Source organism: Bidens hawaiensis, unplaced genomic scaffold (genome assembly GCF_021521415.1).
Source record: "Bidens hawaiensis isolate Kalapana, Puna unplaced genomic scaffold, B.hawaiensis_p1.1 tig00003752_1, whole genome shotgun sequence".
NCBI classification, from domain to species: domain Eukaryota; kingdom Viridiplantae; phylum Streptophyta; class Magnoliopsida; order Asterales; family Asteraceae; genus Bidens; species Bidens hawaiensis.
Window position 1 is genome coordinate 1,203,311 of NW_027491215.1, and position 12,166 is coordinate 1,215,476.

Below are 12,166 nucleotides of genomic sequence, written 5' to 3' on the forward strand. Positions count from 1 at the left end.
AAAAACATTTTACCAAAATCATGCATAGATAATATATCACATTTATAAGAGTTTAACATTGTCTAGATAGCAAAAGTAATTAGCCCATAAGGCTTAATGCAACAACAATCAAACTAGAAATAAGCTTACGAAAAATGTTCAGGAACAAAGGAATGCAAACTAAGATCAAGCAAGGATTGAAGAATGAAATGATGGATCTTGAGGATGCTAGAAGACTTCAAACTCTCACAGAACACATAAAATAATTTCAAGAGTTGAGAGAGAATCACCAAGGCTCCACACACCAAAATGAAGAGAAAATAAGTGTTTATAAGCTTCTGGAAAGTGCACGGTCATGCACAGAAAGTGGATGGTCGTGCACCGATTTGGTAAGTCAAACTTTCACTTTCTACCGCTCAGAATTGCAGGCTTCAAAAAAAGTGCACGGTCACGCACAAAAAGTGCATGGTCCTGTATTACCGGCACTAGCTAGTGCACTTTCAAATTTGATTTGTCTTGTTCTCGGCATCGGATAGTGCACGGGTTCGTCTCCTCGGAAGTGCACGGTGATGTACTAAAAGTGCATGATGGTGAAGTATCACTTTTGGCACGGTAGCAAATGTGCTCGGGTTCCAATAAAGGTGCGCAATCATACCCATAAAATGCATGATGGTGCATTTTCTCAGCATGGTCATGCACTTCTCAGCACGGTCATGCACTTTCTTATCATGATCATGCACTTTTGGCAGATTCTTGATTTTTGTCCGAAAAGCGCCAACTTTTCGTTGTTTCTTCATCGGGCGGGCTCCCGGATCTGCAAATTCATAAATAACTCAAATAGGTACTAAATACAACGAATTTGTATGGAGTTTTACCAAAATAAGAGGATAATTTGATGCTAAAAGGTGTACACTTTGTGTTACATCAGTTTCTAAAAAAATTCAAGAATTTATTGTACTGGTTGTTGTTTAGACCCTCGATTGTGATTGGTCCGTCTTTTAACTAACCGGTTTCACCGAAGGCTACCTTCGGTCTGATTTTCTCCTCCTTTGCTTTTCATGGCCACCATTCTGGATATCCAATAATCTTGAAACATCCACTGCGATTGTGACCGTCGTCTCTATTGCAGAAATCACAATGTTCTTCGCCGTCGGCCATGGTACACGGTTTAGTGAGAAGAGAATTTTAGGGTTTTTGGGTTTTGGTTGAGTGGTATACGACCCTGCTCTGATACCATGAAAAAATTAAAGAGGATTTTTTTTATTAAATTTTCTATTGTGTGTTATCAAATACAAGAGAAAATTAACATTCTAATAGATACAGGAAGGTCTACGCATAAATCAAGGGAAATCAAACAATACATAGAAACTAAATATAATATATTATGATGATAAATAAAATATCTCCAATAGCCACATCATCCATTTGTTACAAGTTTGCGGCAAAAAACTTCTTGAGGCAAACTTGACTCCACAATGGTAGAGTTTGTGATGTTGTTTGCTGCAGTGTCACCTCTTCAAAACCTCGAGAAATGATGCCGTGAATGCTCTTAAAAACATTATTGAGTTTATGCTTCATGTTACATAATTTATCTTCACTTGTCTAGGAAAAAGTGACTTAGTTTCATTTAAAACGATAATTTTACCTATGCTATGGAGCCTATATGTAGCGCAGTCAAAATAATGTCATAATGCTAAAGATGTAGATTTCTCCTTTATTATATATTGTTAAGGTAAATTTCGTGTTACTGGCAAATAAGGCAACATGTATAAGGTTATGACCGTTATACCTAAGTGACGCAACATGTCATATTTATGTACACAAAGTATTTTATGGCCACCCGCGTATGTAGTGATCTAATACCGAATTTAATCACAAAGGAGTCATGACACATACAAACAACATAAGGAAAGATCGTGATCGGTCAGATTGTGACTTTACCATTTTGGTCCACTTGATGGTCCAAAAGTTCCCATTTAAGTATTGGAATATAAACTTTCTAAACTTTTCTATTTTGATTCTTTTCGTATGTAAATGTGTTATTGTAGATTCTTTTACCATCACATGATAACATAGAATGTTGGATTCAATTACTAATATATTTATTTTGAATTCTAAAATTTTTATCCGAACATGTCGAAAATAACTATTATATACAAAAGCGTTCATTTGCAAGTTTGAAAGGATTATGCATCGTTACTAAGTTCTCTAGATACATTAATTTACCATTTAGAGAGTCGGAAACAGCAAGAAACTTTTCTTTTTTAACTTAATTTACTAATCATGAGATCTTGAAGACTAACATTAATTCAAACTCAAATTCCCATGCACCGTTAGCAGCATATTCAATAATTAAGCATAAGTATAATTGTGGGTTTGCGTTGTTGGAGGATGAACACATGCATGGATGCATGCTTGCAAACATATTCAAGTACCAAACATGGAGCAGGCTAAACAAAAGCAAACATTTGAGCCAGATTGTAGACAAAAAGTAGAAGCATTGACCAAACATCATTCTTATGTTTTCTTTTTTTTTTACGTCCATCCCAATGGCTAGCAACTTAAAAGGAACTTAATGTAAAAATAGAGATGACCAGAAATAGCCTAAAACAATTTTCTACGTGAAAAGTTAATGGTTATATGAGTTCATTTTAGGTGTCTTTAATTTTTACCATTAAACTCATATGTTAATTTTCTCTTAAGCCTCTTCTTTCTCCATTTTGAATTTGTTAAAAGTTGGAACTCGAATCTCTCCATTACACACCAAAGAAACAAGATCAAAGAATGAATTAAGAACAAAAACAATTCGCTCTCCGAGATTGGATCGATGAACATTACATCGAGAAGCATCCTTTAGATGTACCTGAAATTGCAGGTTTTGTCTTTTACATAACTAATAACAAAGAATGTCTTTTATTTAAAAAGTTGTAACACATTAGGTCTATTTCATTAACCGGTGTAAACTTTTTGTTAATGAGGTGTGAAATGACCTGACAACCCCTAATAATAAATATAAATAAATCTACTTTTACTGTTATACCTTTAAATAAAATAATTTTTAAAAAAATCCTCTATTCTAGTTGCATCTCTCACTCATCTCTCTAAACCCTTTCTATTAATTCATGAAAGAATTGCAAGATGGCAATTGAAGAACTTAAAACATAGTTGGGTTATTTACCTCATAAACCAACCAACACATTCATACATAAACTACCTTTATACACTAAGAAACTAAAACCAGGCCCCTTAGTTATGTGTTTACGGTTCAACTCAGTGAATAAATTATGTCAATGATTATATCGTAGGTGTGTTAATCAAGCACTTAAGTGGCATCAACGATGGAGGAGCAACAAAAAAGTGATTTCCGGTGTGAAATTGATTGGAGTTGCAACCCATCTCTGCAAATTTCGTACTTAAAACAACAAAGGTTTAGAGGTGGACGTGCCGATGCTACCAGTGGTGATATTTGGTAGAGGTCAGGCAACTGGTGATGACAAGAAAGGATAAGTGCTTGTTTGAGGTGAGGATTTGTATAAACATAAGGGCATGGAGAAGTTCGGTCATTTCATATCCCATTAACACACACACAAACACACACACAAAAGAAGTTCACGACAGTTATTGAAAAGGACCTAACGTGTTACAATTTTTCAAATAAAGGACCTTCTTTATACTCCATCAGTCCCATTATAAGTGTCCACATTTCCTTTTTTATTTGCCCCATTACAAGTGTCTATTTTCAAAATTTATTAGTCATTTTCCAAGTTTACCAAACACACACAACTAACATTAATAAACAATATTGATGGACCTATTTTTCAAGGATATTATTGTCATTTGGTAAGAAAAAAAAGTAATAATTCAATTCACCTTAAACTTTGTGTTTTTCAAGTCTGGACACTTATAATGAGAAGGAGGGAGTAATACTTAAGTTAAAGAACAAAACCTGCAATTTAAAGTAAACCTAAAGGACAAAATCTGTAATTTACTTGAATATTTACGATGTGACTTGATGTTAACTGATAGTGGGTGAAATTCGGTTTTAAACTAGCATAATAGAAATGTATTATGACATCGAGTGTTATATTCAAGAATTATTAATTTTATATTTGGAGTTACTTGTCTGCAAAGTATGGACGAAAGTGGCGTAACAGATTGGATGTTATGTGATAGGGACCTATTCGAGATGACCAATCTCCCAAGATAATTAATTCGTTGAGTGGATCAAGCTCCAAAGAAATAATAAAAAGAACAAGAATATATTTTCTTCTCCGAATATTAAACAAGGACATGCCTTTATAGGCTTACACGAAATTGTAAAACCTTTAACTACTAGCCCACTAATGATAACTACCTATCAAGTAAAAAGAAAATGTTGAATAAAAGTAGGAAACTACATGTAACGTGGAATGTGGGTGCATGGCTTCATGGTAGCTACGTGGAACATTGCTTATCCGGACATTGACACGTATCATTATGGCAGACCATCGAACCCGATTCCTCGTATGAAGCTCTAACTTTAACTTTGACGCCCCCAATTTTAGGGATTTTTTGTCATTTTCTTTTATTGTAAAAACATATGAATATTTTCAGGTAATTTATAAGATTGCTGAATTTTAAATTAAAAGACTAGCACAATACTTGACCCACAAGGTGATTGACTGATTGCTAAAATGCTTAAGAGAAGCTGCTTGATAGTTTGATGGACTTATCACACATCCTCCATGAAAGCACTTGAATGAGGTTCTATGGTAAGCGGTTCCATCAACACCGACCTGCAAACAAATATCTATGATTAGAGTCCCCAACTCTTCTTTCTCAAGATCATTATTTTATGAAGATTGCACGCCAAACCTTTTTTGTGAAGTCCCCAATTCATGTTGCATTTTTATTATAACATATGTTAAAAGTAACTAGTGATAAAGAAAGCAAGTCAAATGATCCAAAATCTTCCTACATGATTGCAACCTTCTAAATTGTTTTATTTAAAAACAGTTACATCTTATAATTATTAATTAATATAACCCTTTTAATCGTAATAATGCATTGCTACTTGATTCAAATTTCCAGTCATTTAAAACAGTTGATAAAAAAAAGGTGGTTGCAAAATCACTCCCTCAGAGGAGCTATAGATACTCAGCTGCAAGAAACATGGTGAAATATAATAGTGCATTTTAGAGGGGTCAGTTTCGACCTATTTATATATAGATTGGTCAATTTGGGTTATCATCTACCTTAAAACAAGTCAAGTGGGTCGAAAGACCTTAAAGTGTATTTTTAAACACAAAGGGTGATAATAATGTCTGCATGAATTGTTTAACCTAAAAGTGACCCACATTATAATTTCGTGTCAAAACATCAACCCTAACTTGCTCACACTTAAAGCATGTAACCCGAACACAGTCCGTTTAACCCATGTATGTAATTAATGCGTCAAAAAAGTCAACCCAAATATGATCATCTGTTTAATTAAACAAGTCAACCAAAACACATTTCGCTTTTCAAACGGGATATATATGACAACCAAAACATGATTATTTTCATGTTTTTTTCCCGAATGGGTAATTCAAACATCCTCTATAAATACACTCCAACCACTATGCTAATGGCCCAGAAACACAAAATGAAAAACGATTTGCATCAAAACCCTTTGATCGACCCTTTTATCATAATCAAACTGAAAATTAAAGATTAACCCCCTATTTATACTAGACAAGATCCGATGCTAATTAAACTTTAGTTCCTAACAACTAGGAATAATAAACTAAAGACAAATAATCATGACCCACACTAGATAAACATAACCTAAATAACTAAGCCTAAACCAGATGAAACACCAGAATCATCAAAACTCCAGCACAGTTGCACAAGTTTCTTTTGCACTAGCAACCCAATGCGGTTCATTTAAGATGTGAACAAACCCGGTTAAGTCCAACAAATACTAGACTACAAGCCCTTTGGCGAATGGCGATCTTAGTGGTTTTCACAAGCTTTTAAGTATCTCGTAGTTTATACTTGATCACTTCCTTGTATATATGTTTATTAATAATAAATAACTGAACTAAGCATTGGTTGTGATTATAAAATAAAAATTGAGCTTCATGCTTTGTTGTAAACAAATGGATAGTTGACTTGAAATTGTTAAGATTCCAAGTTTTAAACACATGTGAAGCTTTACTTCAAGTGGCTGACATAACTCCAAAACAAAAGTTGAAGTTAGATTGACAGCATGAAATGACCTTGCAGATTTTGAGTTTCTCGGTGAGTTGGGTGTATAACAATAATTTGATATTATATATCGAGTTAATGGTCATTTTCGTTCCTATGGTTTGCTGTTTTCATTTTTCAGTTCAAAGTTTGAAATTTTGTCAATTTCGTCCTCACGGTTTTAAAAATTGGCCAATTACGTTCCACTGTCTAACGACATCCAAATATGTCGTTAGTTTCAGTGGTATTTTCATCTATTACACATTTTGATAATTAAAACTTAATTTATATATATTTCTTATACATATATATATATATATAATCTAAAATAATATAAACTCTCTCTCTCTCTCAACCGGAAGTCCGGCAGCCACCACCAACCCACAACCACCGCCTATGACCACCGCATCCTATCAGCCCCACCGCGTGTTACCAAGGCTCCACTCTCATTATCTCAGCCAACAACATGCTCAGATCCATAGTAATATCAACCGCCGGTTGCATTAGACCGTCCGCCGGAGCCATTGGAGCATCTAGGATCTCCGGAGAAACCACCTGAACCTGCGGATTCACATCCGGTGCGTTAGTTTCAGCGGCCGTGACTGCCGTTGCCGGAGACGGTTGGAATTCAGCCATGGTGGTTCTGGTGGGGGATTTTTGAGATCGAGGGAGGGAAAACGGTTATTAGCTTACAGAGCGTACACTGTATGCCAGATTCGTGGTTATATAGCCCAACAAATAGAAACGTGTTTGGTAACACGCGGTGGGGCTGATAGGATGCGGTGATCATAAGCGGTGGTCATAAGTGGTTGTGGGTTGGTGGTGGCTGCCGAACTTCCGGTTGAGAGAGAGAGAGAGTTTATATTATTTTAGGTTTTATATATATATATATATGTATAAGGAATATATATAAATTAAGTTTTAATTATTAAAATGTGTAATAGACGAAAATACCCCTGAAACTAACGACATATTTGGATGTCGTTAGACGGTGGGATGTAATTGACCAATTTTTAAAACCGTGAGGACGAAATTGACAAAATTTCAAACTTTGGACTGAAGTGGCGAAAACAGCAAACCACATGAACGAAAATGGCCATTAACTCTTATATATTCTATGTACATTAGTTTGGTTTGCAACCATTTATAACCGAAGGATATACCGTCACTGATCACAATATTAAAAAATTAGATGGCTTATATTCTTTTCAAGTCTACACAGAGTCAAAAACAAGGGTGACTCTTAAAGCAATCAATAGAACAACGCCTCTAATTGAAAGCCCATGGGTCAGAATGGCTTATGAATGACTGAAAGATCCATGCTTTCTTATTAATATTACCACCATACCAGTTTTATCTTCTCAATGATGGATCAAAATAACATTTTATTTTATTTTATTTTATATTTATACTATATTGTCAGACCAGCAGGCCTTGTTTATAGAGTGGGATATGAGTCATATGGATCACATAAACAGTTCACTTGATTACAAGATCCAAGAAAACCAACATCCACCCACATGGATCCACCAAGATTTCTCTAAATATATGAGCCAATCATCCAATTCAACAACAAAATCACCAAACTATAGGCACTCTAGATGTTACATTAAGAAACTGTTCATCACCCACCAAAAAATGATAAATTTGAAACAAAAAACATATGATTGAGTGCTCACAGTCAATAGCTAAGCAAAACCCAGATCATGCATATTAAAAAAGACTTCACTAGTTCACGACACAGATCAAGAAAACAACATAAGTGAACATATATGTGGCAGGATCAAGAAATTATCATTGAAGAAATATGATACTTTTAACTTAAAAAGAAAAATAAAACTTAACAAAAGATGAAACTTTGAAGTGTACCCTTGCAATGTTGGCATCTGAAACATGCACTGTGATCTACAGTGAGTTCACCCACAAAGTATACAGTCTTCTGACATACCCTACACTTCTGTCTTGTCCCTTCATATGTTTATTTTTATATTAAAGAATAAAGAGCACAAACGAGTGTCAAACCCTAAACTGGTTCGGGTTGGAACCAGTTCGGTTCAGGTTTAAACCGTTTTCTTAATAGGTTATTGGTTCGATTAACCGGTTTGTGTTGAATCGATTCTAAACCGGTTTTTGCATCTCAAGATCTTCGGATATACTTAAATTTGGGTATATGGTTTCAATCGGTTTTGGACCTACGGTTCGGTTCCAAACCGGTTTGGATTCGGCTCGATTTTCAGGTCCGGTCGGTTAACCGGATTTTTTTTCACACCTCTAGTGAAAATAGCGTTAGATTTGGGTCAAGTATCCACATGAATTTGCGTATACATAATTTGGACGGTGCATTTTATGTACATATTATTACATATTAATTATTTATTAAATGTACCAATATTATTACAAAAATACTGCTTCAATGTCATCTTGATATCACGTAGTTTAACAATGTAAACAGGGTTTAAAGGATCAAATTAAAAAAAATAAAAAAAAATATAGGAGATTGAAGATCAAATGCGAAGAAATTTAGAGAAGATTATTTGCAACTAATTGTTAGTGAGTTAGAATAAAATATGTGATTGCAACTTTGCAAGTAAAATGGGTAATTAAAAGACTACCTGAACACATATGGGCCGATCTAGTAATTTTATCCACTAAATGATTGAGTTGGAGCCCATTAGATCCCTCGCTATGGGGCACTAAGGAGGGAATGGCGGAGCGCCTTTGGGCACGGAACACCATCAAGAGACGACCTTGGTGTTGGGCGCCGAGGGTGCCCATGGTTCGAACGGCTGGTGCGGTGGTGATTTTTGGTGGGCCTCCTCCACTTAAACGGTCTTACAAAAAAAGATTATATATATATATATATATGTATGTATATAGGATCAGATCATGAGAGAACCTTTTTAAAATTGAGAACTATGAGAACCATTTGGACCATAAAAAACTTAAAAATAAAAAAAATCATAAAATAAAAAAAACACAAAAATCAAAAAAATATAAAAACCAAAATTCTTATTTTATCATCCCGGTTTCATAAAAAAAAACTCGGTTTAGCTAAATTATATACACATATGTATAATATATACATATGTGTATATTTACATGTTGTTTTTGTACACATGTGTATAATTTAAAATAAATGATACTGTACATATATGTATATTACGTAACTAAAGATTATATAAAATTATACATATGTGTATAATACGACGTTTTTTTTTTGTATTTTTTTTAATGAAACCGGAATGAAATATAAGAATTTTGGTTTTTTACTTTTTTAAAGTTTTTGTTATTTTTTGTTTTATGATTTTTTAAAGGTGTTTTTAGTGGTCCAAAATGGTTCTCAAAGTTTTCAATTTGCAAAGGGTTCTCTTAGGATCCTTACACTATGTATATATATATATGTATATATATACGTGTATATATATACATACATATATATATACGTGTATATATATACATACATATATATATATATATATATATATATATATATATATATCATTCACTGAATCTCTACAAACTTAAACATATCCCACACATCTTCAAACTCAATATCTACAAATTTATATAATTTTCTCCAAAAAAATGTCTTCTGAATCATCTTCGACACCCGACTTCTACCGCGATCCCGACGTTATTTTAGACTCGGATTCAGGGGATGAGGTGATATTTAGTGCTATTCTAGATGCTGCCTGAGTCTTAGTCGAGCATTGCGAAAGCTCACAACCGCGAACAAGACGCCTCATCGATAACGGGATCGTGTAGGTGCTCATGAACGGTTGATGCAAGATTAATTTTCGCCGGATGCAAATTTTGATTCGGAACGATTCCGGCAGCGTTTTCGGATGAGTCGCCAACTTTTTTTTACGAATTGTTGGTGATTTAGAACGCGATTATGCTTTTTTCAACAACGGGATGACGCGAGAGGTAGACCGGGTTTTTCTTCATTGCAAAAATGCACGGCGGCGATCCGTTAACTCGCGTACACCATGGAAGGGTATTTACAAATGTCGGAGACAATGGCTCGTGAAGCCCTTTACACGTTCTGCGAATGTGAGTATTATTATCATTTTTAATATGTATTCATAAATCCTCTCATTTTAAATGCAAAATTAATAAACTGACCTTAAAAATTTAATATTAGGTATTCCTCAACTATATCATAAAAAATATTTGAGGAAGCCGACTCAAACCGATATACAAAAAATATACAAGGTGCATGAACAGAGACACTGTTTTCCTAGGATGCTTGGTAGTCTTGATTGCACACATTGGGATTAGGAAGCCTGCCCAGTTGCTTGGCAAGATCAATATCATCGGGGTGATCATGATGGACCAACAATTATCCTTGAGGTTGTTGTATCATTTGATCTTTGAATATGGCATGTGTTTTTTTGGGATGCCCGGTGCAAACAATGATATAGCTGTGATAAATGCGTCTCCTCTTTTTGACCGTCTTATAAATGGAGTTGGACCCGACACCTCATTTTCCACGTATGATGTCAACTATGAATACGGATATTATTTAGTCGACGACATTTATCCGGATTGGCCACGTTGGTTCATAGCTTTACTTGCCCGACTGATGATAAACGAAAATATTACAAAGAAAAACACGAGTCAGCCAGAAAGAACATCGAAAGAGCATTCGGGGTATTAAAGAAACGTTGGTCTATAGTTATTAGGCTTTGTTGACTTTCGTGTTAGGGGCTGAAAAAAAAGTTGTTTCAATATTTATGAAGCAATTAATTTATTTTTGCTTGGTTACGAACTCTATATGTTGTATTTGTAATCAACACATGCTTTATTGTTATTAGAGTTGGGTTCAAATATATTATGTAGCTATATATAGGATAGAGGAAGAGGAAAAAACCGAATATTTCACATAATGCTTTTAATCAACTTGTGATATTATTTGGATGTTTTAATTGTCGGACGTGTTATAACACATTATGCAATTATTGATTATACCACTAGTTAGCATAGTTAAGGAAAAGGCATGTAACACTCCAACCCGGAACAGGCTGACGTGTTACCATTACAGATATCATAAACCAAACACAATCCATTTAAAAGAAAGAAATAGAATCCAAGAATAGCCAACGAGTTAAAAGCAACCAAAAGAAATTCCTAAGTCAATTTTTTGTATAATTCTGAAATAAACAAAATAAATAAAAGTATTTATTCCCGAACTTCATTTTACTCTCATAACTGTTTTCCCTAATTTCCCAGATTACCTGTGAACAAATAAGAAAAACACAGACAAAGAAAACACGGCTGAGACAAAAAATGTCCAGTAACGGATAAAACAATAGTACATGTAAAGACGAACTTACGAAAAAGCAAAAGAAATAGAATTGACACTAGAACCATAACTGAACTAACAGAAATGGATACATATTCTTAATATAATATTAATACATATGCTGATATAACCCAATATACTAAATAACATAATCGGATACAAAACCATAATAATAAACATATACAGAAACAAATGTAGAAACATATATCAAATTACACAACACTGATATATCCACAAAATAAGTCGTGTACACAGATGCACCCAGAGCCAGAAACAGAGGGATACACAGTTAGCTAATCCATGCACTAATGAGATGGTACGTGTGGTATACACTCATTATTCCATCCCCCAGAAATCAAAATTTAGAAATCAGAACAAAACTAGGATCGATCCATACGCCCCTATGTGGCCCTAGTACCACACAAGTACTAGTTTGAGACGCCGTGAACTTTAATTACTCACTTTCACGACAAGTTTCATGCCGTTAACGCCCCAACGACAAGTCAGAAAATGCTCGGGTAACAGAGTACTAAAGCTAAAAGCGTATAACTAAATATATTTAAAATCGGAACATGCAATAAAGAGTAAAAAGTAAATAATCTATTGCTTACTAAAAAAATATATTATATAAAATAACCGAAACTCAAAATATAACTGACGCGTAACGAAAATCCG